The sequence below is a fragment of the Pelodiscus sinensis genome, chromosome 3 (genome assembly GCF_052426305.1).
Source record: "Pelodiscus sinensis isolate ZL-2025 chromosome 3, ASM5242630v1, whole genome shotgun sequence".
Taxonomy (NCBI): Eukaryota; Metazoa; Chordata; order Testudines; family Trionychidae; genus Pelodiscus; species Pelodiscus sinensis.
The window spans coordinates 186,867,606-186,893,569 of record NC_143054.1 but is presented as its reverse complement, the minus strand read 5'-3'; the positions used below and the strand labels follow the sequence as shown (position 1 = coordinate 186,893,569).

At 46.8% G+C, this 25,964-nt stretch overlaps 1 long non-coding RNA gene across 3 annotated transcripts in view; it reads right to left on the bottom strand.

Annotated features, from left to right (window-relative positions):
- Positions 1 to 25,557, bottom strand: part of LOC142828072 (uncharacterized) — a 67,744-nt gene extending 42,187 nt beyond the window's left edge. Inside the window, exons 1-3 of one of the 3 annotated variants that reach the window (XR_016349292.1) lie at positions 25,169 to 25,553; positions 12,471 to 12,610; positions 5,167 to 7,456 (exon numbers count right to left, since the gene is read on the bottom strand). This is a non-coding gene — a long non-coding RNA (uncharacterized LOC142828072). Of the gene's footprint in view, positions 1 to 5,166; positions 7,457 to 12,470; positions 12,611 to 25,168 lie in introns of those variants that run through there. The other 2 variants (XR_016349293.1, XR_012903027.2) reach the window with 2 other exon arrangements.
- Positions 25,558 to 25,964: the final 407 nt, after the last annotated feature.

Here is a 25,964-nt window from a genome sequence, read left to right as displayed (position 1 = left end):
GGGTTTAAATGCGTGAGTCCGAGCTCCAGTCCCAAATTTATGAATTCTCCTTCAGCCTCAGCATTTGCAAATCAAATATACATAGTGCATAAGTGCATGATACATACTGGTTTTCCTGCTTTGTCTTTTGTGCCCCTGGTAAAGCCACATTACTTTCTTCATGGCAACTCTCAGTATTTTGGGGGTAAATATCTTCCTACTTTAGGCAGGAGCCAGGATTTACAGAGACTCAGTGTTGTTGGAGCTCTGCCAATTGTAGCACTAGGGTTTTGGGGTGTGTCGGTAAGGAGTCCAGTCATGGCCTAGGGCCCAATTGTGTTAGGTACAAAGACAGACCCAAAAAAGACAGCCCCTGGCCTGAAGAACTCAGTCCAAATATAAGACAGGACACCACAAGTGGTGACAAAAAGGAAGGAGAACACAAGAATACATTCATACAATATTGGTCTGCATGCCATGCAGTTTTTCCACACTGGAGGCCCCACCCTTTCTGGGGGCACAGAACCACCCCCTACTTCGCCCAGGGGCTTGTACAGGCTCTCAGCTCCCCTGACTGTGCTTAACCACAAACACGGGGAAGTAGCATTTCAATAGCATATCATCCTCCTGCTCATGTTGCTTAGGCATTGGACAAAGGGAGGGAGAAGCCTGCCTGAATTCAGATACAAAACAGACCAGCTAGGCGAGATTATGTCTCTTTTACTCTGTTCATGGAAGGGACAAGCTTTCGAGCTTCGCAAAGCTCTTCCTGTGTCCAATGAAGGTGGCCCAATAGAAGATATGACCTTACCCGCTTTTTCTCTCTGATAGCCTGGGAACAACATGGCTACAGGGTTGCCAACAGAACTGCTGGGCCCCTGTGCCAGGTGGGGGGTGGGGGCTGTAGCTAGCCTCCCCCTGCCAACCCTTCAGCATTGCCTGGACCACAATGCTGGGGCTCCGGCGGCAATTGAAAGTGCTCGGGGCTCCAGCCACTGCCACAGTAGCAGCAGCCAGGAGTTCTGGGCCCTTTTAAATCACCCGGTCTCTAGCCAGCTGCCCTTTCGCCCTGCCCTGTTGGCAGCCCTGCATGGCTGCAATAATGCTGTATTTGCATAGAGCAGTTTTACAGTTCACACTAACACAGTTTTAATGACTGAATCGTCGCTGCCTCCTGAATGGGAGGGTCATCCTCTGGCCACCAGCTTACACCAACGGGATGGAACTCAACACAACATGCTCTTCTGCACCTCCAATGCTATTTTATTCAAAAGCAAAGAGGAAAGCAGCTTGAAGTGTCAGTATCAATTATTTCTGAATGGCTGTATCAGTTACTCTTGGCGAATGATCAAGCACTTAGGGGCAAGGTCCAGTGGTCTGAAAGCACAGGACTGGTTGCCAAAAACATCAGAGCTCTAATCCTGGTTCTGATACAGATTTGCAGGCCTGCTAAACCTGTGCTGGGCCTCTCTGGTTGTGAGAAGCAGACTCAAAACTGGCGTAACTGATTTCCTGGGGATTCTCCAAGTCAGGGGAATCCCTATGTTGCATAGACTTTCCCACCTGGCACCTACATAGAGGGTGTGATTGGGGGAACGGGACCGTGGCTGGGAAGCCACCATGTCTGTCTGATACCTGGGTGTAGAGAGACTAGATAGCAAGTGCGAAAAATTAGGACACTTCCTTTTTCAGGTGTGTGGGGAGACAGTAATTTTTGTTGCATATATAAGACAAAGCCCCTATTACTGTGATGGCTCTAATATTATCAGGACATTTGGTCACCTGCCCTCATATACGTATGGTAGCTGCTCATTATGGAGCTAGCACAGGTATAAATAGCGGTATATCCATGATAGCACAGAGCTGTGCCAAGTACATGTCTACTGCTTTCAGGTGAGTTTGTACTCTGCCGTGTTGTTAAATATTTCAGCTTTGCATCAAGAAACAGGTTCAGCACCTACTGCCCCCAAGATGGCAGTGCTATTAGAGCATTTTAATACTACACTTGCGCAGAGCATAATTCTGCTAGTCCAGTGAATGTGGATGATTGACTCTCTCTGGTTTTGCACATGGGACACACGCTCCCTGCTTCAGGTTCTCCTATGTAAAATGGAGCTAGACAGGTAAGGAAGCAGCACTACCTTCCTCATAGGAGGAAATAGGAAGATAAGCTAATTTGAGAAGAGCTTTGAAAGCCCAGGCTGTACGTATAATTCCTATTCTGGGCATAATTTTGCCATAGATCTTGCAAGAGATAGAACTGTAATGTTCCCTAAAGAGTCGGTTTTATCTAGACATTAGATAAGAACCATCAATGCGTGGACAGATAACGCAGAGCTGAAAAAGAACTGAAAACATGTTTTGATTAAAGATTTGTGCTCTCCACCAAATGTGCAGCTGATCTATTGCCAGCAAAGACAGTGCTGGCAAGAATAGGCTCTCCCTGTCCAACTGTTCCTATCTCTTTGCTCTCGTTGGTCAAGGGCTCTCTGGTCTTGCTTTAATGTGCTTTTCTTCCCCCCGTCAGCCTGCTCATTGGCGGGACCTTTGGTGTTTACCCAGAGAAAGGCAATCACTATGTACCATTCTCTGGCCTCCTTCTCTATTCCTTCCTTCCTACCCCAGAACTTCCTAGGCTGGCTGAAGAGGAATTTAAAGGGCACCCAACTCTTCATTTTCCCTTCCTGTGCTACCATGATAACATCTTAGTATAGAAAAAGCAGTCATGTAGCACTTTAAAGACTAACAAGATAGCTTATTAGGTGATGAGCATTCATGGGGCAGACCCACTTCTTCTGATAATATTCTGAAAGCGAATTGGCATGACCATTATACAACAGAGAGATACAATGAAAAAAGTAAAAAAATTACAAATTGACAAATCAGCTACATAGAACAGAAGGTGCGGAGAGGGGGGAAGAAAGTGACAAGGAAGGAGAAAATTGCTTACTGTAAGCGTCAATTAAGTGCCTAATTGGGGGTCACTACAAATACCAAAAGGTGGTAGGCTGTCTTTGTAATCTGTAAAATAATTATCATCTCGTTGAAGGCCCATTCGCAACATGTGGAATTTTAGCATAAATAAAAGTTCTGAGGTCTCCCTCTGTAATCTGGTGTTAAAGTCTCTTTGCTGTTTGCTATGGAGCTGGCACAAGTATAAATAGCAGTATCTCCACATTAGCACAGAGCTGTGCCAAGTACATGCCTACTGCTTTCAGGTGAGTTTGTACTCTGCATGGCTCAGTGTTGCTGAATATTTCAGTCTCCAGCACTGCAAAAAGGTATGGATGGACAAGAAAGTAAAAGAAATATTTCTGTGTAACCCTATGAGACTTATCCTACTGAGAGAAGGGGTGAGACCCAAATGAGCAGTATGGTTTGGATCAAAGAGCTCGGCTGAGCCAGAAGCCTGTGGCTCTCTGTTCACATTACAGAGAAATCTCTATGTCCAGGTCAGCAAAAGATGCCTTCCTGGCTTACCAGGGTCATTAATCATAGGCACTGACTCCATGTCCTGGAGCACCCCTGGAAAACAAATAGTAGGTGCTAGCACCCAACGGCAGCCAGCTCCCAGCACCTCCCATCTGCTGGTTACCCCACTGATCAATTCCTTCCCCATCCTCCCAGTGCCTCCCGCCAGCGGCAGTCAGGCATGCAGGAAACTCCGGGAGGGAGCAGGAAGAGCAGTGATGGGGAGCGCTCAGAGGAGTGGGCCAGAAGAGGTGGGATGGGGGTGGAGATTTAAGGGATGGTGTGGGGCATTGAGCACCCCCTGGGCCTAGAGGAAGCCTATGCCACTAATACTGTCCCTTGCAGTCAAGGAAAGACAGGACTTGGCTGAAATGAAGTAGAGAGAGGAGACTCTATGTTGCATTCAACTAAATCACTGTAGTCATAGGCGCTGACTTTCCCTCTAGCCAGGGGGATGCTTGATCCTCCCCTGTGCCCCAGGCCTCGCCTCCTCCCCCCCCCACTCCATCCCTTCCCCTAAGCTCCTGCCTCTTCCCGCCCCTTGTTCTCCCCCACCCCATTCCACCCCTTCCTGCAAGCCCCACCACTGCCCTTCCCCCATTCCACACCTTCCCACAACCCCCCACCCTGCCTTTTCCCACCCCATCTCTTCCCTGGTACATCCCATGTGTGCTCCTCCCCTTTCCTGAATGCTGCAAATCAGCTGTTCACAGTGCTCTGGAAGTACTGGGAGGACGGGAACTGATGAGCGGGGTCACCAGTGGAGAGAGGGAGGGAGGCAGAGGGGGAGCTTGTCTGTTGGTAGGTGCTGAGCACCCATTCATTTTTCCCTGTGGGTAGTCCAGCACCAGAGACCCAAAAAGTGGCTTATACAGCTTGTGTTTCCCAGCACTGCTGAATGGAGTTTACCCAAACCCCAGACTGGACTGCAGATATGGACTGGCCTGGTGTATACAGCCAGGCAGTGCATTGGCTGTCAGCCTTTCCAGGCTACTGCACCCCTTTCAGGAGTCTGACTTCCCTTGAGTAACCCCAAGTTTCACCTCACTTAAAAATGACTTGCTTTCAAAATCAGACATAAAAATATAAAAGTGTCAAAGCCACACTATCCCCCCCAAATTGCTGACATTCTCATTTTTACCACATAATTATAAAATAAATCAATTGGAATATAAAATATTGGACTCACATGTCAGTGTCTGGTACACAGAGCAGTATAAACAAGTCATTGTCTCGATGAAATTTTAGTTTGTATTGACTTTGCTTGTGCTAGTGCCTGGGCAAAACTAAGCGAATGTCGAGATGCACTGACATACCCCCTGGAAAAGCTCTGCCTGCCCGCAGGTACCCCTGGTTGAGGTTGTAGTGAATGGATGCAAAGTGCTGCAGAGGCCGTGCAAGCTCATGGCATCCCTCCTAACAGTGAGTCTCAGGGTCTTTTCACCAACAGGACACTGAACAGGAGTTTGCTATGGGAAAGTGCTCACAGTTTTAGACTGAGTGTGACAAAGCAGGCTCACTTGTGAGCAAAACAAATTGTTCTCTGCGCCTGCAGAAGCAAGACTTATTAGCCCAGTGCACCACCTAGAGTAGCAAGCAAGTATTATTCCTTGAGTTCTGATCCAGGATTTCTGTTGCCTAAAGACACAGCCAGAAAGGTAGCAGGAGATGATCCCACAAAGTGATCTTTCCTTGGGCTGGAGCTGATACTGACTAAAGGAAAACAAATCTGCTCTAGTCACTGATCACGGGAGGACCGACAGACTTGCTCAGCCCGTAGGGAAGATGGCAGGGAGGAGGCGGGGAGCTCTGCATCTCCAGGTCCTTCTGACTCACGGATCCCAAAGCAATTGCCCCTTTTATTCACGTCCCCTTCAGCAAGCCTGCTGATAGGTGTCTAACTCCCCCAGAATTTGTTTCCACTAAACGGTGAAGACAACGGTATAAATAAGCCCCAGAAGAAAGATGCCCCCAGAACCCTTTCTCTATATGGAATGAGGAGCACCACAGAATAACAGAGAAAATACAGTTCTGCATTCTATTTGTGCCACATTTCTCCCTGCATAGCCGCATCTAAACCCCGCTCCCGGCAGATCAAGCATAAGAATGTGCTTCCGAATCTGTAGGGCTTCCCCCTCCCCACCCCCGAAGGGATCAGACAAAAATGCCTACGTTACATAAATGCAATTGAGCTTTTATGGGATGGGGTTGGTGCCCAAAGTGATAGAACATACTGGATCACAATTTGTTATTGGTGGAACAAGCTTCCATTTAAAAATATTAATTAAAAGGAGTGAAATCCAGATAACCAGCTTCAGATTATCCAAGAGGTCAGCAGGGTGTCTAGTGCTAACTGTTAAGCAAAGGAGAGCACAGGTGGAGTGAGCAGGTTATGGACTCCCACCTCTCTCTCATTTACATGGCATGACTGACGGAGGTGCCTGGAAAATTGATCTGCTTCTTTTTCTTGGGAACAATTGCAGCGAAGGCAGGACGTCCTGTCTACACAGCAGCTCTGAAGCTTGTATGGGGAGATTTTGGCAAATCCAGTAGAGTGTCTGAACCGCTATTGCATACTGCTAATAGCAACCAAGCTAGCAGGCCTAAATAAGCCTAGACTGCAGCTTTAGCATGACCAAGTCAGGAAGGGGGAGAAGGGGCTTTGGGTGTCACAGAGAGGGCATCCTGACCCCAGATCCTTCCTGAAGGCCAGACCTTGGTTGAAATAGCAGAGTCATTTAGACAACAGGAAGCTTTCCTGGATGCACTAAGGCAACGATGTACAACCTGTGGGTCGCGACCCTTTTGGGGGTTGCGGCTGTCTTCCTGGGGGGTTGCAGCACCGGGCCAGATGCCATTTTGTTTTCCTGGCTTTGCACCCGACGTACGAGCAACAGGGGAGCGGACCGGTGCTTTCCATTAAAGGGGCCACAACAAAGTGTTCCTGGTGCTTTTTTTTTCTCTCAACAAAAATTTTCCAGGCCCTGGGGCTCGTGAATTAAAAAAGGTTGAGCACCACTGCACTAAGGGATGTGCCTGTCAGGGCCCCAGGACATGCAGACTCTGAAAAAACACATCTGGCTAATTGATCAGCAGAAAACCTCTTGCTTCACCTTTAAAAAGTGCTTGCCTAACAAGATGTTTGGTTTTTTTTGAATAACGTGTAATTGTAATACTAGTGGATAAATAGGATAGGAAAGTTTGGGATAGTTGGACACTTAGGAACTCTTTGTAGACTCTACATCTGGACTCATCTTGGGTCCTCACTGGCAGATGGGACTGGTCATCGGAAGCCTGTCACTGTGTCACTCGGGAGCCACACTCAGCTTCGGCAATTATCAAGGGTGGGGGTGTTTTACTAACTTGTTGTGGACGTGTGTAAGTGCTTGAGGCCAAGTAAAGTTTAGTTTTAAGTGAAAGTACTCATGTGTTGTCCTGTTTGTACCATCCATCTATTGGTCGGATGGCCGTCTCTCCCTGACCCCACGTTGCCGAGAGTAAAGTTATTTACTGACCCCACGTTGCCGAGAGTTATTTCCTGACCCCACGTTGCCGAGAGTAAAGTTACCAGGAGGCTTGGGTTGAAAGAACCCTGGGTAACAAGCTGACCTAGAGAATTGGCACTACGTCCCCTGCGCATCCTATGTTTCCATTGATATCCTCCGCTGCCAAGAAAACAGCAACAATATGGCTGTCAAGGGGGCCCTACCATATGCCAGCACAACAATAGAGTGGGCAGGAGCAGCTTCTCACCTACTGAGGCACTGCAGGAGCCAGTGTGGACCCAGCATGGAGGAGGCCAATCCTCAGGACAGCTGTAAATTGTGCCCTGCTTCCATAGTTCCTACGGGACTTTGTTCACCAGGGGTGTTCAGGAAACAGATTTGCAGGTCGGAGGGGAAAATGAAGTTGCCTCCATTCTAGGCCAGGAAACGTCACATCTGCCAGCGTCGATTCAACCAGCTCTTCAAATAACGGGCGTGCTGAATAATGAGTCCCAAAAAGTCTGGCAACGAAAAACATATAAAGTCCACTTAGGCTACAGCCCTGTCCCATTGAAGTCTATGGCAAAGCTCCATTCCCTTGGCAACGGACAGTCAAGGCAACTGTTAAGCAAGAGCAGGGAAACATCTTTCAAGGAAACGTAAGACTCATTGGGATGGGATTAATTACACCCTGGAGCAAGGCAGGGTAGCAGGGCTTCTCATCCCTGAGGCAACACATTGCTTTGGGTCTGCACTGGGGAAGGGATTTTTGTTATTAAACATAGAGGGCCCTCTCCTTCCAGGTGCTGAGCAAGAGGTGCTCCCTCAATTCCCATTGTTTCCAAGGGGAGGGCAAGGGGCTCAGCTCCTGCCAGGATCTGGCCCTTGGGAAGGAGAGGCTAGACCAGGAGGCGGCATTTGCGGGATTAACTCAGCAGCACCACTAGGCAAAAAGCTGGTCACAGGTTCAGACTGCCAGCAGGAGCACAGCTAAGCACCTGACCACTGGTGACACAGAGGCATACAACTCCCAGGCAAACAGGAGAGCAGGGCAAGGCAGGGATGACTAAGCAGGTGTGGCTTGGTATCGGAGCATTATAAACTCCAATTATAGGGAGTCCCTGGCAGCTGATGAAGTGGCAGCTCCCTGAGAGTGAGGGAGAGCAGCAGACTGGAGGTATTTGACTCAGAGTATATGTTTTATCTCAGCCCTTTAATTGCCCCAAGTTTTGTGTACATCTGGAAAAGGCCAATACCCCTGGGAACAGTCCTTACTGTTAACAGAATAGGCAGCTGCATAGGGCACCTGAAAATTTGGCCATGTTCCCCTACAGACTCCTTTGGAGGTAGTCACCACTGGTCATACTAGACAGAGGGTGCAAGCACATATGTTCTGTCTTCCTCCCCGGTAGCTGCACAAACCATGTTCATGACTGTGCAGTGTAGTGTTGAATAAGGACCTTTGGTTCTCATCCCATTTCCACCAGTGACCGGACAAGTGGCCCCACCATTCTGTGCTGGTTTCTCCTTCCAACCCTTGCCTGTCTTGTGCCTTTAGAGTGTAACCGCTTTGGGTCAGGGACAGTCTCTCAGTGGGCGTATGTACAACACGCTTCCCTAGGTGCTACTAGAATGTAAATAATCAAAATCAAATACTTGGAGAGGGGAAACTTTTAGAGACCTAGCCCACAGAGTGTAACCCTGGCTCCTGCCGTGTTCAGAAAGGGAAAACCAGCCCAAGGGATTCTGTGCGGCAAAAAAAGGTGGGTTGCGTTTTCAATAAGGGCTAAGTCAGGAGTGCAGCAAGGGCCACTCAGCTTTTAAGCAAGGGTAGAGCCTCAATTTCAAATCCACGCATCTTTGTAGGCTTGACCGGGAGGAGCCATCTGTGTCAAAAGCAGAGTGATGGTGTCCTCGGTGCTGTTTTAACCTGATTTACGAATACCCTCAACACTCTAGGTAGACAGACCCACCTCCCAATTTAAAGTGGAAGAGTGGAACTATTTAGGTTTCACAAGTCTTTTACCATCGGAAGCTGAGCCAGGCCCTTTAGTGAAATAGAAAAGGGAATGGCTGTGACAGGCAGTTCTGCTTTGTTAAGGTAATTGTGCCAGGGAAGATGTGAAGGTGCGGGTTCCATTTTTTGAATAAATCAGTTAAATGGATGCAATTATTCAAAACCCACATAGCAAACACAATGTGTTTTGGTGGTAATGATGCAACCATTGCCAGCACTTTTCCTTTATTTGGAAAGGAGAGAGACAGCAATGGCTCCCCAAATAAGCAGTTGGGACTCCTGCAATTCACAAGTGGCAGAGCACCATATGCCGCCTCTGTCACAGTTATTTCAGGAACTAGCAGCCATATATAAGAGGGGGAAAAAATGAAAACAAGATATACAGTGACAGAAGAGTGTCCCTATTTGACTTCAAAAACTGATTACAAGTGCAGTCATGAGTATATGTGAGGAAAACAGCTAATATCTTATTTGTGAGGACAGATGAAATCTCCGCCAAGTTTACAAATGCCTGCCCGGACCCTACCACGCCCATCTTTAGGGGGTACAGGAATGAGAAAGTTCCCTGGACTATAATATATTCCCAGCCTAGACAGAGACATTTGAGTATCGCTCCCACTACAGTCGCATGAGGCTACGTCCACACTGCAGGCTTCTTGCACAAGAACTTTTTGCAGAAGAGAGCTTTTTGCGGAAGAGATGCCATGTGCTTTTCATAGAATCATAGGACTGGAAGGGACCTCGAGAGGTCATCGAGTCCAGCCCCCCGCCCTCAAGGCAGGATCAAGCTCCGTCTACACCATCCCTGACAGATGTCTATCTAACCTGTTCTTAAATATCTCCAGAGAGGGAGATTCCACCACTTCCCTTGGCAATTTATTCCAATATTTGGCCACCCTGACAGTTAGGAATTTTTTCCTAATGTCCAATCTAAACCTCCCCTGCTGCACTTTTAAGCCCATTACTCCTTGTCCTGTCCTCAGAAACCAAGAGGAACAAATTTTCGCCTTCCTCCTTGTGACACCCTTTTAGATATTTGAAAACCGCTATCAGGTCCCCCCTTAATCTTCTTTTTTCCAAACTGCCATGGATGCTCTCGCACAAGAAAGCTCTGATGGTCATTCACAGAATGGCCATCAGAGCACCTGTGCTTTTTCTGATAGGGGTTTCTTGCACAAGAAGCTCCTGTTGTCCGTCCACACACACCTTTTTGCACAAGAGCTCTGGTGCAAAGAGGCTTATTCCTCTTTCTATGAGGAATAACTCTTGCGCAAAGAGCCCTGTCTTCTGACGATCTACTGTACTTTTTCTTGTGCAAAATCACACACACATCTTGTAGTGTGGACGCTCCATGAGCTTTTGTGCAAAAACTGCTGGTTTTGTGCAAAAACTCTGTAATGTAGATGTAGCCTGATAGTCTGTAACTTTAAAAAAAAAAAAAAAAAAAAAAAAAACCAGTAGTCCTATGGCACCTTAGAGACTAACAAATATATATAGTCTCATGAGCTTTTGTGGGTAAAACCCACTTCATCGGAGTTATTAGGGATAGATGCACCTCACCCTGCAACTGGCCCACATTGCTCTGTTAATACACAAGTAGGGAATGTCTACACTGGGGTGTTATTTCAAAATAAGAGGAGTTATTTCAAAATAACAAGGCAAGTGTCCACACTAGGTCTACGTCTAGACTGCAAGCCTTTTTCGAAAGTATCTTTCGAAAAAGCCTCTTTTGAAAAAGAGCATCTAGACTACAATCAGTACTTTCGAAAAAGCAAGCCGTTTTTCGAAAGAGAGCACCCAGACAGTCCGGATGTTCTCTTTCTGAAAAGCACAGTTTGCATTACATAGCGCCTTTTTTCAAAAGAGCACTTTCAAAAAAAGGCATGATTCCTCGTAAAACGAGGTTTTCCAACGCCGGAAAAAACTGCCACGTTCTTTTGATTTGCTTTCAAAAGAACACAGCAGCAGTCTAGACGCAGGGGAAGGTTTTTTTTTTTTCCCTTTTAAAAAAAAAAAAAAAGGCCATTTTTTTTTCGAAAAAACCCTGTAGTCTAGACACACCCTACCAAGCCTGAAATTTAGAAATAAGGGTATGTTATTTTGAAATAATAACTCTTGCTTGTGAAGAGGAACAAGCTTATTTCAAAATAGTTGTTTCGAGTTATTTTTTCAAAATAACTTATTTCAAAATAACCTGGCAGTGTAGACAGAGCCTATGACGTGAGAACAAAATACCCATTTACAGAGTGGGGCCGTCCATTCTGGATGTTGACCCTCTCTTTACAGGGTGAAATGTACCAGCCTTTTCCTAGGAGCAGTTCATTTGTGTGTGCTAGGCCAAAGTTAGGGCCTGAGAGTTACACCAAGGACGTAGTTGGCATGTTCTTTTGTATCAAAGAGACTCGTTGTTTGTCACACACTGCGGCTACATCTACACTGGCCCCTTCTCCGGAAGAGGCATGCTAATTTTGAACTTTGGAATAGGGAAATCCGCGGGGGATTTAAATAAACATGGCCGCCGCTTTTTTTCCGGCTTGGGGAAAAGCCGGAAAAGAGCGTCTAGACTGACGCAATCCTCCGGAATAAAGCCCTTTTCCGGAGGATCTCTTATTCCTACATTGACTTGTTTATGCTACTGTGACACTGAAACAAAAGTACAATATTTAGATTCCAACTGATTGTATAAGTATGTGGTAAAAATGAGAAAGTCGGCAATTCTTCAGTAGCAGCGCGCTGTGAAACTTTTGTATTTTTACGTCTGATTTTGTAGCAAGCAGCACATCCTGGCCCAGGACCTGGACACTGGGCAGTTGGCAAAACTCATGTGCACATGCCAAGCACATTACACATTTCTAGACAATTCACAGTGCACACACTGAGCATACAGACATAGCATGAATCAGCTACCGCAACAACTGTCAGCAGTACTAAAAGGATCCTTACCACTTGTAAGACAGCTGGCTTAGTCCTGGGCCCCAGACCTGTGCTCCAGCCAGTGAATAAATGCCCAGCGCCAGCGATCCCCTTTAAGCTCCTGGCCCAGAGTACGTGCTGTGAAACTTTTGTGATTTTACGTCTGATTTTGTAGCAAGCAGTTTTTAAGTGAGGTGAAACTTGGAGGTCCTTAAGACAAATCAGACTCCTGAGAGGGGTACAGTAGTCTGGAAAGGTTGAGAGCCACTGTACCACACCATGCTGCCTCTTCAACTGCAGCCGCATAAGGAAGGCTTTTTTTATTTAAGACTGAGGACCAAGTACATCTATATGGTGAATAGAACAACATCAGCAAATTGCCTCCCCCAGCCCGTTCATGAAACGTACAACCACCAAGCATGCAGATGCCATCAGAATAATCAGCCAGAGCACGGGGAAATTAGGGAATTCTTGAACAGGTCACATTTTAAAGTAGAAATGATGCTAAGTAGATCACCAGACAAACAAGTTCCAACTGTCTAATGCTACAGAAGAAAGGAAAGAGAATAAACGTCCTCTCCCCCCCAGCCAGACAGCTTGCTTACCTTTTCTGCTGCATTGCTCCCCACGTCCTAGCAGTGTCTCTTCTCTTTCACATCAGCTCGCTTGCCCCTCTGCACATACATTGCAAACGGATGGCAAACACACAAAGAATACCTCCTGCACCATCATAGTTCCATGGTCGCTGGAATAACAAGTAACACAGAAAATATGTTGTAGCAAAACTCATGACTATTTCTGCATTTCACATTGTCCACTAGGTGACACTATTTCCCACAGACTGCAATAGGAAAGCTAACTTTCCAGTGAAAGCATATTCATCTATTGAACAGCACAACCTCAGAGTTACAAACACCTGGGGAAGGGAGGTGGTTTGTAACTTTGATCTGAACATTGATTTAGTAAAGTTTCAAAGCTGTACTACGGAGAAGAAAAATGCAGCTTTCCCTTTGTAGCTTGTTTAATACAGTCCAGTCCGGTATTGGCTTGTCTTCTGTCTCTGCTTCCGATTGCAAATGAGGCACGTGGTTGACTGTTTCGTTCAGAACTCTGAGCTTCTACTGTGTTTCTATTCTCAGGAGCCTCTGGACTTTAGTAGAGCCTTCTTGTCGGGACAGAATGGGTTTGTGTAACTCATTTTGGGAAAGAGGATTTGGAGGGAGTTTTCCATGTAAGTCATTCACCCTGGGTAACATAGGCCATGACAATAATACAGGTTGTACTCCCTTGTCCGGCACTCTCAGGACCTGAGTGGTCCCAAACCAGGAAATTTGCCATCCCAGGGGAGGTCAATGCAGCAGGTCAATGCAGCTTTTCCCTTGGCCACCCGGGGCTCTGCTTTTCCCCAGGTAGCTTCACTGCCACCAGGGCTCTGCTCTCCCCATAGCACGGAGGAAGGGCGGAGCTCGACTCCCTCCACCCCCTGCTTTGCTGCAGCCTGGGGCTCCCTCTCCCGCCAGTGGCCGGGAACTCCACTGCATTCTGGGGCTCCACTCTGGCCTGCATCTCTGCAAACCTCCCACCCTGCTGCTGCTTAGGGCTTCGCGCTGCACGTGCTGCATCAAGCAGCCTTGCTGCCGCCTGGGGAGGTCCACGTTCCACCGAACGGCTCTACTGCCACTCAGGGGGCTCTGTGCTCTCCTCCCCAGCACCTCCGCCATGGCCCCGGGGGGCTCTGCGCTCCCCTCCAGCAGCCATGCTGCTGTTCTCTCTGTTTCTGTACAGAAAGCTCCGCTCCCCCTGGGGCTCTGCGTTCCTCCCACTGACTCTGCTGCCCCCAGTGCTCTGTCTTGGCCCCCTAATTTGGCAACGCTCCTGGCCCCAGCCCAATGACTTATCCCCGTGAGTGCTCCCACAGATGATGCTGGGCCAGGGATGTTGCCAGACAAGGGAAGCTCGGATTAGGGAGTTTTTGGTGGGATTCTACTCTCTCTCTGGCCCTGCAAAGTTAAAATATACCAGGAAAAATATTTCAGCTATGACATCAGAACAACCTGCAGAGAGAGCACAAGCAGCATCACGTGGCCAGAGGCGCAGAGTAATTCTGGGTATGTCTACACTAGCTTGTTAGTTCGAGCTAGGTAGGCAAATGAGGGCAACCAGAGTTGCAAATGAAGCCCGGGGAGTAACGGTAGTTCGAATTAGGATCTCTAATTCGAACTACCTACTCCGTGCCACGTGTAGCCGCGGGCACAGAGTTCGGACTAAGGGGGATTTAAAAATGGTGGCGCTTGGGAACATGCAAATGAAGCCCGGGATATTTAAATCCCAGGCTTCATTTGCAATTCCGGTTGCCCTCATTTGCCTACCTAACTCAAACTAACGAGCTAGTGTAGACATACCCTTACAGCCTCCCGGGAAGAGGGAGGGGGACCAGTTACCTGTTTGTCCCAGGCTCTCCCTGAACTGAAGCTGCTGTCACAGTATAAGCATAGAGCCCAAGTCTGGTGCTACCTGCTTTCCTGTCACTGCAGGATTAGAACTAACTAGATCTGCTTTCTAACCAATGTAGTTCTTACACTCCTGTGCCATCTATATCTAGATAGTCACTTCTGGGCTGCTTTTAAACATAAGACATCTGAAGCATGCTGACTCCTTCATTGAGGGTACATCTACACTGTGGAGCTATTTCGGGATACCAGAAGTATCCCAAAATAGCTATTCCACATCTATTGAAGCAGCCCGTTATTTTGAAACAGATTTTGAAAGAACGGGTGGCTTATTCAGACATCCCGGTAACCCTCATTCCACTAGGGTTACGGGGAATTTCGGAATAGCAAGTTATGTCTACCCAGTGCCAAATTACAAAATAGGCTATTTCAAAATACACTCGAAATAAGCTACGCAATTTGCGTAGCATGAATTGCTTAGCTTATTGCAAGCGAAGGGTGCTGTGTAGATGTACCTTTAGGGAGGGGGTCACTGATTAGGTAGCTGGAGGAGTTGTGACCAGAATGAAAGGGAGAACATATTTAACATGGAAACTCCCCAGTCTCCTAGCACAAGTTTAATGGAATTTGTTTTAAAGCAAATTCAATGCTTGTAAGACTGTCCATTTGCTAGTGGTGATGACTGATGTCTGCTAGCCACAGAATAAGTGCAGCAGATGCCAAAGTGCCAGAGGAAGGAACCTCAGCAAGTTCCCCTCAGACTCACTTCATGTTTAGATGTGAATCCAAAGCTTGGGCGAAGCATCTGAGTATGCACTTTTGGGAGGCAAGTCCTGGGGGAATCAAGGTTTCTTGCCAGATTACCAGACTTCTACTCTTGGCTGCAAATACCATGAGATCAGCCTTCTCTTCCACCACCAGCGTATTCTGAGCTTGGGTCAGCAGGACGTGGAGGCTCAGCTGTACCAAACCAGACACACACAAGATACCCCTGTGAAGACTTGCTTGTGCATTTGATTCTGAGACTGGGTGAGGCAGCTGAGACAGGACTATTCTGTTATCCTGGCTACAAATCTCCCTAGTCCAACCATTAAAGGGACAGTGCTCCCACATAAGGTGAAGGAGTAATGCATTCTCCTCCATTCAGTCCCACACCTTCCTCTTTAAACTGCTACTACTGGTGTGAACCATTGCCCAGTATGATGGTGAGATATTGTATTTGCCAAAACCTGGCTTGAAGCCACCATCAGCTACTGTTCCTGTAAGCAGAACTTCCAGGAGGCAGGGTGGGGTCCTGTTCTGGCTCAAGTACCAAACAATACACCTGTGTTACAAATTCTACAACACCGGCCTTTGATGAAATTTACCATTTACCGTGCTTCCCAGAAGCTCCTGGACTTTACAGTGACTGATTCTAAAGACCTTCCCTTTGTGTAGGAAGAAGAAAACATACCCTGGGCTTGAAACACTATAAATATTTTTACATCTCCAATTTGTTGCTTGATGTCCTCTTTGAGAAGAGAACCTGACTGACTTTGCTGGAGTCTGGCCCCCTTATGGAGCACATTAAGCAGGAAATCTCTTGTGGCCCTTAGAGATAGGCCTAAGCTACAGAATTCAGAACCGGATCTGAATTTCAAACCCTTTGATGTCTATGGAAGTGGCGGTGTTTTCAGATCTGCTGTTTGGATCCAGCCCATAGAGAGCAGTCAGCCCCAGAATCCCGTTGAGTAGTCAGGTGGCAAACTACTACCAAGGCAGAGAATAGCATAGTGCCTGAGAGCAGTGCTACACTCACACCTACCTTTCCTGTCGAGGTGCAAGCCCTAATGAAAAAAAGTATGTCTACTTGAATTGTAGCCACACAAGCTTGCTGGGCCCTGCCTGACACATAACCGAAGGCATGTTTGATAGAGAGGAAGAAGTGACATATTCTGTCAGAGGGAGAGGTAAGACACTTTTAGCAGATCCAAAGAAGTCGACTGTGGATCACCCATCCCTGGGAGTTTCTCAAGAGTTCTGTGTCTCCTGGGAGTTCAGCTTCCATTCTTTTTAAATGCAGCTGCTAGCAGTGTGCTTGGTAAAATCATGTAAACCAATGAGTGCATCAGCTAGAAACAGATGTGTTGGATCACTGACAATCTGCCACACAGCTGCCATGCTAACACCATCCTCTTTGCCCAGCCTATACACACAGGGTCAGATTCTGCCTTCTCTGAAAAGAAGACGCACCAGCGGTGCCAATGAGAGCAGAACTAGAAGGGCCAGAACTCGAAGAGTGCAGCGTCTAACATTACCGATGTCTGTTGGCCTGGGAGTAGCTCGGCATTCAGCTTGCAGATTCAGGCTCCAAAACTGGGCAGACGTTTGTTCATAATTTAAGGCCAAATCCTGACATTTCCACCTCAGGCAAATTTCTCATTAAAGCCCAAGGGAGATTTTGCCTGAGGAACAATGTTAGACTTTTGTCCTTGAAACACAGCTTGGCTAAGTGTGTAGCTAGATCAGCCACAGGGATGAGGTTGTAACATTAAGGATACAATGGGTCTTTATTTGTGAAGGATTTCAGTGAACAAGGTACAGTAGTACCACCTAGTAACACCAGCAGTCCTGAGGACGTATTGTCTGGCTTTTTGTGCTCTGATTTGACACCAGTGCACAGTGTATGAAAAGAGCTACCAAGCCAGAGAAGGAGTAGCTCACATTCACTAGTGTAAATGACTACACAAAGCAAGAGAGCAGACTATCAGAGCTGCAGTCTCATAGATAACAGTGATGAGACAGTATTGGATAACATGTGGTCCCATTCTTCATTTGTTCACTAGGAAGCACCTCCATAGAGGACAAAACAGGCAACTTGGTTTTCCTCATCCAAAATATGAAAAATTCCCTTGCAGAGCTTTCCAACTTCTTCCATGGACTCCTCTTAGCTTAGCTAAATGGACACATCTATTTGTAACCCTGCTAGACATCACACTCACTAGTTAATTCCCCTAAGGCTACTGTACATACTCACAGGAGCCCTAAATGAAGCATGAAATCATTATCCCTGCAGCCAAAGACGCTGAAGCCTTTAAAAAGTGTAAAGCAGCAGTTTTCAGAATAAATACAGGGACATTTAGAAACCTGTAGTCTGATCAAAAAAAAATAAAGAAAACAACCCCACCAACAACAAAAAAACCCACCTTAGACATCAGGATACAGTGATTGTCACAATAATCATAACTTTCTCCAAGTTGGTGGTAATAACCATAACAGTCTCAAAGCATTGTGGCTTTATATACAACCATACAAGCAAAGTATCTGAACTTAATGTGAGGGGTGGTGCTACTCTGAGAGGGCTACCATACATCCACATTTTCTCAGATAGGACCTCTTATTTCTGGTCCCACAATCTCCATCTGGATGGACTGTTTTAGATATAAAAAAAGTCCATCCCTTGCCTTCAGGGTGGGCAGCCAGAGAGCAGCATCTGATATGGTATTTCCACCCTTCCTTCTATGCTGTGGCCCTGCCTTCAAAGCTGGGCACCTGGCCAGCAGCTGCCACTGGCCAGCAGCTGCCACTCTCCAGACAGCCAGCTCTAAAGGCACAATTATAATAGACATCTTGCAAGTTTGCAGATCCTTGGAGATCTATTAGGAAAATCACTTACACTCTCTGCCTCAAGTTTCTCCACCTGTGAAATGGAAGTAACAATACTTCATGGGATGTTGGGAAATCTAGTTAAGGTTTGTAATTCATGTAATTTTTTTTTTTTGGCTCCCTTGCTACCAGGTCTGAGATTCTGCACCCGGCCATTGACAAGCATTACTGGGACGGTTAACTATCATGGGATTTATAACAAGAGTGGGGAACCTTTTTTGGGTCAGGGGGCCACTGACCCACAGAAAAGGAAATCAGTCAGGGACCTCACACACCAGCGAGAAGCAAAAACCAACAAAAAAAACAAACATTCACCCTCACTGACATGGCCCCTGACTGAGAGGGAGAAACACACTCCCCACATTCCCCTTGTACTAGGAGGGTCCAGCCTAGTAGATTTTGTGTGGGCCAGCCCCACAGTGGGGAGCTGGTGTGCCTGCATAGGCTCCCCAATGCTGGGGGCAGGGCCCAGAGATGGGGGCCTGGGTCCAGGCAAGCTGAGGGCCAGATACAGCCCCCAGACCTATAGTTCCTCACCTCTGATTTATAATTTTGTATTAATGCAACAAGCCTGAGCTCTTATACGAATGGTCTCCACAGAAGCTGCTCATGACAATCTGCTGCCCTAAGAATAATTCAGCATGTTGACCCTCTTCCCCCACCATTGGCCTAGTGTGGCCGATTTGGCATCTCACTTCCTGCCCTCAGAAGGAAAGCGGTCGAACATTTTGATAAACAAGTATTAGGGGCTGGTGAAGGGCATTAAGGGTACATCTAGACTACAGGGTTTTGTCGACGGAAGTTGTCGACAGATACTGTCGACAAAACTTCTGTCGACAGAGCGTCCAGACACATTCAGTTCTGTCGACAAAGCAAGCTGCTTTGTCGACAAAACCCTGTAGTCTAGACACAACCCTACAGGCAATAACACCTTCTGTCGACAGAACTCTGTCGACAGAAGATGTTATGCCTCGTAAAATGAGGTTTTACCAGCGTCGACAAAACTGCTGAGTTCTGTCGACATTATGTCGACAGAACTCAGCGGTAGTGTAGATGCAGGTATAGTTTTGTCGATAAAAGTCCACTTTTGTCAACAAAACTCAGTAGTCTAGACACACCCTAAGGTGTGGAAGTGAGCCATGCACAGAAAATATTGCCTAGGCCAGGATATTCATGTCTCCTTCTTTCGCAATGGCTAGAGAGCCTTTTGCACAAAGGGTAAGTAACAAAATTTGTCACAGGAATAAAACTTGCAGGAATACATCAGAAAATAGCTTTATATGCAGATGTAATATTTTTATTAACCCAAACATTTCCCTACAATTAATATCTAGAGAAACCCAAGACTTTGTGAAAGCTTCTGGATTCAAATTAAGTTACGGCAAATCTGAAAGGCATTGCTAACATTTGGTCAGAAGCCATTCTTGGGTACGAATGGGCAACTCATTCTATAAAATGCCAGGCAATTCAAATCTCAGACAACCTAGAAGAGCTCTATGATTCAAATGTCAAACCATTATTACAACAAATGTTAAAAAAAATATTGGGAGTGGTTGGGGGAACCGTTTTATGGTTGGGAACAGTCACAGTCAAAAATGAGTATTTTCCCCAAGGATGTCTTTCTTGTTTCAGAAATCTCTGTGATCATCCTGGATAAAACCCTAGCAACAATATAAAAGCCATTGTTAGAATTTATATAGGGTCAGAAGAGACCCAAGAGTGAGTGCAGATATTAAACAGGGTAGACTAGTTGTTAGAATCATAGAAAATTTGTATCAGGAGAGTCAGCTTGAAGTGTATGGATTGGACGTGCTCTACTCCAGCCAATCAGTGGGTCTTTATAGATCAAGAAAATGGTGGACAGTAGATATTGCTAGGCTACTATGGATTAACTGAAAAACAAAACTGAAAAACAAAACCCAACACCCACCTGAAATTTACACACATCCTTTAGCAAAGGCTACTCTGTAGGACTGGAACACTAATGATGAAGTCTCCCACTGAGTTCCATGGATGAGCTAGTCATTTATTCTGGTTCCTGAAAGATCAGATCAAATACCAATTTTTGACCTGCAGCCCGTTCAAGGGCCACAGAAGACATTTGTAGATGAATGTGTGCTGCTTTAGCCTGACATGGTTCTCTTTTATTGCAGCAATCCATGATAGAACTAGAGATAAGAAACTCTTTCCCCTTCTGTTGCATCCATCTTAGATAATGATCTTAACTCAATAGAGAATTTATGTATTTGCAGAACAATGGAATACAAACTTTCTAATTTTGAGAGCAAAACTAACTTTAACTGGCCTACTATCTCCTAGTACCAGCTCTTTCATGTTAGACACTATTTCTCAACTTGGCAAGAAAGTTGTTTTATACAGAGAGCTAACTCCAATAGAAGCAATGTCATATGGTCATTTAAGAAATTAAACAACTAGTTGATATCAATCTTTGCAGATAGCTTTCCTATAAAAATATTATGTGTATATGATGCACTGGATAAAGGATCTGGACAAATTATCCCAGAGAAATGACTTAGGATCTGGAAAAGAGGACCAGCAGCCTCAGTCTGTATCTGTAGCGTGATGAAAGCAAGCTTAAGATAACTGTTCACTTGCACGAGGCAGGCTGAAAAAGAGAAAATATTCAATCTAAGTGGAACAATTGTAGTGAAAGAGAAGATTTTATGCATGTATGGCGGGCACATCCAGACATTAGAATGTATTAGGATACAGTTTCTAAACACAATACCAAATACCAAGTAATTCTCCTGGGACTTCTTGGTGGAAATAATCACCCAAGAAAAGAAGAATTAATTTAATCTGCTAGTAGCTGTCTGGCTATTGATAGCCTTCTGTTGAAAAAAAAATAGTCCAACTCTAGAGGAATGACAAAATATAGGAGGTTGTCTTTATGGATAAATTAATATATCAGTTATGAACCCATCAGAATAGAGGACAAATAGATGCTTAGATATTTGCTTACCATTTATTCAGTACTTGGGCAAATCTTGCTCACCTACAGAATAACCCCTGCTTACCTGTCCAACTTTAATTATGCATTTACCAAACCAGAAATATATCTAATGTTAATAATTAGAGAGGTCACTCAATTTAATAAAATCACCAGAAACAGCATGTCATGGATGGTGTAAAGATGCCCACGCTAACATGCTAGCACCTGTAAAGTAGAGAAATTGGGTGGTTATATAGCATAATGTTGTAATGATTCACTGTCTCTGATATTTGCATGGCAAGGATTTCTGAACCTCTTAAAACTTTCTTAATAAAAACATTGCTAATAAACCTAAGAAAATATTGCCTAGTGTTTGTACATGTTCAGGGAAATAAGCTGGTATTCAGACAGGAATTCATTGAGTCTGGTTAACAAGTGAAAATAATAATAGTAATAACAGAGTCTTATAAAAGGTTTGTACATTTTAATTTGCTAGAATTAATGACAATGCACCCTATCCATGTGCATGCAATACGGCAAGTGGCCAAGTTTCTAATAAAGCAATTCAAAAGGTTGCTAGCTGAGGGTGAAGCAGCAAGCGGTGCTCACAGGGCAGTGGAGCTGTCAGCTGGAATCTGAAGGGGAGATGAGGTGCTGAAGGGGGCAGGGAGGGAACACTAGTTCAGAATTGTAACCTGTGTTGGATTTGTAGTTAGATGAAAGCTGCAGTGAATCAGCACCGACTTCTGTGGTGCTTTGCCATTTTAGAGTAGCTGAGAATCTGGTTGAACAGCTTTCTTCTTTTCCCTTCTTTGTCTTTAAAATATAGTTGCTCATAGTTAATCTTAAATCTGGGTTTTAGTCTCACTTCTAGGGGCTAAATCCTGTGCTCAGTTGTTTGGATGCCTAACTAACACAGAAGAAACTGAAATAAATGTGGTTGCACCCACGTAACTGAGATCAGAATGTTGTTTTGTGTGTGGTTAGTTGAGCATCTGTAGTAAAACCCACCCTAGGTTTATACCTTCAATGCCCCACATTGCAGTGGGGAAAATGAAAGTTGCAGTCATAACAGTGGCCCTAGGAGAAGTCTTTTGATTTGGAGTTAGCATCAGGGGCACCATTTCAAATGTTGGCATGGGGGGGGGGGGGGGGGCGTAACCTGTGCATGTCATGACAGGGAGGGAAAGTGTGTGTGTGGGGGGGCAGATTCAGCAGTGTTACTGAACATGCTCAGTACAAATCAAGCAGCAAATAGGTGGGACTGACCCCATCTGCCCACCCCCATGCACATATCATCTCTATCCAGAGGCTAGTAAAGCACTGGAAAACTCTAGGGCTGTGTCTACACTGGCCAGTTATTCCGGAAAATCAGTCGCTTTTCCAGAATAACTTGACAGCTGTCTACACCAGCCGCTTGAATTTCCGCAAAAGCACTGACGATCTAATGTAAAATCATCAGTGCTTTTCCGGGAAAACTATGCTGCTCCCATTCGGGCAAAAATCTTTTTCCTGGAAAACTGTTCCAGAAAAGGCCCAGTGTAGACAGCGGAGATTTCTTTTCTGCAAAAAAGCCCCGATCGTGAAAATGACGATTGGGGCTTTTTTTGCAGAAAAGCACGTCTAGATTGGCACGGACGCTTTTCCGCAAAAAGTGCTTTTCCGGAAAAGCATCCTGCCAATCTAGACACGCTTTTTCCAAAAATACTTTTAATGGAAAACTTTTCCGTTAAAAGCATTTCCAGAAAATCATGCCAGTGTAGACATAGCCTAGTTGTTTTGGCAGATAACTCAGCAGTTAGCTGATGGGAGCACTGTATGTAATTCCTATATAAAAGAAAGTTAAATAAATAGTAAACTCACTCAACTCTAATATTAAACGTAGCTGACATCGTGTGACAAGTCACTTAGTGGACACTGGTTGGCATTATAATTGTAATGTATATTCTTACTCTATTACTAACTCCACACTCCGGAAGGGATGGGACACCAGGCAGCCAGCCCTCCACGCAGCTGCTCTCCCCTCTTCTCTGTCAGTCCTCACAGCTGCCTAGAGCGCACTGCAGTGGTGCTCCAGCTAGCGATTTAAAAGGCCTGGGGATCCAGACATCACTACTGCTGTGGGAGTGGCAGCGGCAGCTGGAACTCCAGCCCCTTTTGAATTGCCAGACCTCAGGACAACTCTCTCCTTTGTCCCCTCCCTGCCGGCAGGCTTGGCTGTGGATGCTCTGCTAATCAGGTGGGCAGCACTGGCAACACTGCTGCATGGTACATTTCTGTTGTAGGGGCTGAGCTGGGAGTTAAAACCGGACACCCTTTGTGATCAGTAGCTATCTTTCTCAAAGAACTACCAGTGTGAGTTGGGAGAGAACTAATTTAACATAACCTTGATCCATGGTCAGTCATACCACTGAGTTGGCACCACGCTGGCTGCCACCCAGGGAGAGACAGATCACTGGAGAAGAGCCCTTTGGAGGATGACATAGTGAGCGGTGTCCATGGCAGCCTGTCTGATGCCAGACCATCTCCCCAGAGCAGTAGGAAGATCAATGGCAGAGTTTGAGCAAGGAAAGAAAAAGCAGAGTCCGTCCATTCCTGCTACAGGGGATTTTTGAAACGGGAGAGAAGAGAGAAGCCAGAAGCAGAACTGGAGGCAGAAGAGAAGCAGGTAGAAGTAAGACTCAAAAGTTACTTCTGCCTTATAGCCAGTCCACATCAGAATCAGAGCCAGGCCTCCCTGAACTCCTGGGAGGTGCCCGGGTTTTTCTGCTGGGTGAAGTGATGGTCGGGTGAGCAGAACTGTTTGTAAATCCCTGCTGTGTAAGTCACCATAAGTGCCTTTATGGTATGATGTGCTACCAGGGATGCAGAGACCAAGGCAGACCCATAGGAGCCAGACCCATAGGAGCACTCGAACAAATCTGTTATCCAGTAGGGCTGCATGGAGCAGGACCACAGATTTCAGCTTCAGAGTCAGTTAATTTGGTCCAAGTCCTAGTAGCTGAAATGTTTGGTCCGGTGCCCTGCAGGGAAACAGAGCTGGGCTCCAGCCTTGGGGAAGATTAGTCTTAGTCCAAAGAAGTCAAGAGAGCTCAGCCTGCTTAGGGAATTCTTAAGGGCTGTATTTTGCCTTTTAAACCACAGCTGTGCCCTGGTAGCAACTCCAGAGGGCAGCAGAGACAATGCTGAGAATTAGTCTGGGGGCCAGTGGCAGGGTGAGTGGCTTACATCTCCTTGGTTGTGGGGCTGCTGGAGGCTGTCCTAACTTGCCCCAGACTGGCTGCCCTAGCTCGGATGGGTATTGTGTGCTGTGGAATAACCAGGATAGAAGGAAGCCTTAGCCTAGCTTCCCCAGCCCACAACACTGCAACCTGAATCCAGACTGCCCCGGGGTAGGGATTTAAATCCTGACCCATCCCTCTTGGGTCTGTGAGAGGTTTCTCAAGGACCCACTGCCCTCTTCTGTGCCATTTTCAAAGAGTGTTTTTTTGTTTGTTTTTTGTTTGGGTTTTTTTTGCTGGTATTTCTGCTACCCTGTTGAGTGCTGTGAGCAGTGCTCAACAGCTCCCATTCCTCGCCTTCGGCAGCCATTCCCGTGGGAACCCCAGGAGCCTTCTCTGAAGGACATGAAAGCAGTAAGAGGGTGGAAAGCACACTCCGCCTCTGGACTAATTAGCCGTATGCTGAATTGAGATCAACGCATCTTCAGAGTTCTGTGCAGATAGGAAAATGCAGGTCAGTAAATGCCCTCAGTCACTCTGCATGTAAAGTCCAAGGGGAACAAGACTGCAAAGCCGCCCCATGGAATCACTGCACCCTTAAAGGGGCACAAGGCAAGACAGCCACCATGAGGCTTGCCCCTTGGCTTCATGGTGAGCACCTGTTCCATGGCTAGGCCAAACTCTGCTGACTTGCATCCCGCCCACCTCCACACTCCAGAGAGTAGGCTGTCCCTCTGGAGGCTGAATAATGCAGCTGCCTGCTGAATCACTGCTCACCCACTCCTCCTCTGCCTCCCTCTTGCCACACTGACCACTCCTATGCCAGCAGGCTATCGGCTAGGCCCCTCAGGGTGTGTGTGTAGTCACCCTCCCCTCCCTCACACGCTCAGCCTACACACTGCCTGGCAATGCCCCAGCACATCAGGCAGCTCCTGCGGTTGCGTGGCAGGACTCCAGCCCACCTTGCCCTCTGGGGTCCCTGTCTCAGGCCCTGCCAGCAGTTTGGCTGGGTTCACTCCCCACTCCTCCCTTACCTGAGACTGCTGCCACCTCAAAGCAAAGCAGGACAGCAGGCAGTGAGGTTCAGGATGTAGCTATAGCCCAGTGTGCAAAGAGAGTCCAGTCAGGGCTCACACACCACTTCTACACTGGAAAAGCTACAAACAAATGGCTCCCGGATCTCTTTTAAGCTCTGAGTGAAAGCCTTTCGGACACACTATAGGGCAGACACCTGGGAGGTGTAGGCCTCCCCCCTAGCCCAGCTACACAGCTGGCTCCTATTTCCTCTGATGTGCTTCAGGCAGGCCAACAGACTCTCATGCCACACACTGGTCTTGGTAATTAATCCTGCCTCCCTGGTCTGAGTTCCTGGGCTTTCTGACACAGCAGCACTCCCGCCTCTCCCAGGACACCGGGATAGCCTGCTCTGTTGGAGTCCCTCAATGCCCTCTTCCCAGGAGATTGCTACCTCATCTCTTGCTATGGTAGCAGGCAACACCTCAATGCAGAGGACTCCAAATGAACCACCCTCCATGCAGCCTTCTGCCCAGTCTCCACCTGTCTCTTGGCAGCCCCACCACCCCCACCCTAAACTTAACATGCCCACAACATGCTCCAGCCAGGGTGTGATGAAGAGGCCCCAGGGCTGACCTCGCTCTGCCAGCACTCCAGCCAGGGCATGGGGCTGACCCCAATCTGCCCAGCACTCTCTGGTGGGAGAATGGGGCTGGGGCACTAGGGTTGACCCCACTCCACTGTTGCTCCAGCCAGGGCGTGGGGGCTGACCCCAATCTTCTCGACCCTCTCTTCTGGTGGGGGAATGGGGCCGGG